This window comes from Camelina sativa, chromosome 4 (assembly GCF_000633955.1).
Source record: "Camelina sativa cultivar DH55 chromosome 4, Cs, whole genome shotgun sequence".
Taxonomy (NCBI): domain Eukaryota; kingdom Viridiplantae; phylum Streptophyta; class Magnoliopsida; order Brassicales; family Brassicaceae; genus Camelina; species Camelina sativa.
Genome location: NC_025688.1, coordinates 4,214,019 through 4,216,755, shown reverse-complemented (window position 1 = coordinate 4,216,755; position 2,737 = coordinate 4,214,019). Strand labels below are relative to the sequence as shown.

The following is a 2,737-nucleotide window of genomic DNA, read 5'->3' as shown; positions in this document are numbered from 1 at the left end:
AAAAAAAAAAAAAAAAAAGGTCATGTGTTGACTCTGTGTTCTAACCCCACCTGTAAAAATACAAAATAAAAAATGATTTTCAAAGGAAAAGATATATATTTGTTATAGTTTTATGAAAAAATCTACTACACATAAAATTTTTGGTGGTATAGTTTTATTATATTATTTTTGGTATATTTTCTGTATTAACAAAATTAGTTACTAGATATACCACAAATTTTGTTTGTCATATAATTTTTATTTTTTTGGGGTATATAATTTTTTTTTATATTTTTATCATATAACTTTTTGTTGTTATTTTTTTTGTAAATTATACAAATTATTCATCTTTTTATTTATTATCAAAAATACATAAAAACAAAAAAAAATTATTTTTAGGAAAAAGAAAAAAAAAATTTGAATATTTTTTCTGGTCAACGCCAGTCAATACTGGTCAATGCCGGTTAACACTAGTCAACGTTGGTCAATACTGGTCAACGTTGGATTCTGGCCAACTAAACACCAAAGATGAATATTTATGGTGTTGTCCACATAACTTATGTTTGTTTATGAATGTCATTATGTGATGACAATAGTTTACGTAGGTAATAAAAAATTTATATTGTTTGTATGTGATATATACTTCAAATATCTGTTAATTATTTTTCCTATATTTAATATTTAATGTAGCTGCCAGTCATTTTCGAAAGACCATGGTCATTGCCGCGTGGATGGATCGTTGCCATTAACATTCTAGAATTTAATATTTTGTTGATTTATTCCCGATATAATAAAATATCATTTTACATGGTTTGAACTTTTCTTCGTGTAGTTGCAATCAAACACAGACAGTCCGTGACAGACTACACAGTCGTTTATTTTGTTTCTGTTCCAGCTGCCAAAAAAAAAATGGTTTTGCTCATTGTGTTCACATACTTTGATCAAACTTTTGATCTGAATGACAAAAAACTGAGGTTAATTAGCTTTGAGACTTATGTAAAATATAACTTAGACTTGCTCTCCTCCGCACTGTCGAGGAGGAAATACAACGATATAGGCTGGTGAGAGAGAGCCCGCAGAACGTGACATCTCCCTGTGGAAAAGTAACGAGAGTGTTTATAATTATTTTCTGCGGATATCCTATGGAGTCCAGAGAGCATCTATTTTTTCAATGTCTCTATTCTTCGCAGGTCTGAGAGGCTTTAATGAAGAGGTTCCTCTATGAAAAGTTCACAAACTGCTGGCAAGAAGTCATATCACTCCTAGCAGGGACTGTCTTGGACAAGAAAAGGAGATTAATTTAGGGATATGTTTTTCAGAATACGATCCATTCCTTATGGAGAGAGCGGAATGAACAGCAACATGGTGAGACACCCTCCCCGGCTTTGAAGCTTAAAACTCATTGACAAGAATATCCGTAATCGTTTAAGCACAATTACGAATGATGGTGGCTCTAGCATCCAACTTTGGTTTGAAGCAAGATTCTACTAATATGTAACACTTTCTTTTGCTTTGATATGATTTGAAAAGAGTCTCTATCCAAGCTTTGTAAAATATTTGTATTTTTCTTTTGAATATAATTTAACATTAGATTCAAAAAAAAAAATATAACTTATATATATAAGGATTATGAAGCAAATGATATATATATAAACTGAGAAAGTAATTAGAGAGAAGCAAATGATGTATATGTTTGCACTATGAAGGATTATAATGAACAAGTTTGGCTCTGATTGTCTTAAAGATGTCTTTGATTAGTTGAAGCAAATTTGGTCGAGATTCTAAGCTACGCAATTGCATGCTTCCTTGTTTCCAGACCTAGTATGGAGCGGGTTGCATAAGAGCTTGAGGTTTCCTAATTCCTGAGAGATTGGGTGAGACTGTGATGGTAGGGATCCAACTCACGATGTCTCTTAAGTCTTAAGGTGTCAGGAGTAGTCAATTGACCCCAACTCTCTCTCTCTCTCTATATATATATATATATAGATCTAATTGTCAAAGCAAAAGTATGTAATATATACACTACAGTGGTTTAGAAAGTGATGAGCCATATCATGTATTTTGCATAACTTTTTTTTTTTTCTAAACCATGAGAGTTCCGGACCTTTGGCTCATACTCTTTTATGGTATTCGAAACGAACTTTTAGTCCATTCCGATTTAATAAATGCTTTGTCCGTCCCAAAAGAGGATTGATGAACCCGATCGCCAAAAAAAAAAAAAAAAGAGGATTGAACCCAGGGAGTAAAAAACCAACTCTCGTGTACTACCACTAGGGCACCACTACAGTGGTTTAATCTTTTCGATTATGCAACGAAGACGTACCCACCTTTTTTGGAAAGCAACTAGAAGTTCTCAAGATATTTTAGCTCCATGTGACGAAGATGTGAATGCATTACAATTTACAAATCTTCTCCAACTCTTGAAGATGTATTTGTTTGAAATTAGGAACATTGGAAACCAAAAGTTAAGTTGTTATTAATAGGAAGATTGGAAACCAAAAGTTAAGTTGTTATTAATTACACAGATTGGATAAGTTGCAAACGACATTCACTTTGGTTGATGAACATTATGTAATAGGCTTATTTGCTAAAATACCCAAATACTCTTCTAACAAAAAAAATTATATAAAAAAAGGATCACAAAATATATACAACTGTCAAAAACAAAATCGTAAATAAGTGATATATTATTCAAATAATCTTAATAAATAGGTATAATATCTTTTGTCTAAAAAAAAATATAATATTATTTTCACAT

General features: G+C 31.3%; 1 long non-coding RNA gene across 1 annotated transcript; it reads left to right on the top strand.

The window, feature by feature from the left end:
• LOC109132576 lies at nt 837–1,526 on the top strand. The gene is made up of 2 exons (XR_002037599.1): nt 837–1,082; nt 1,170–1,526. It is a non-coding gene; the product is annotated as an uncharacterized LOC109132576 (long non-coding RNA).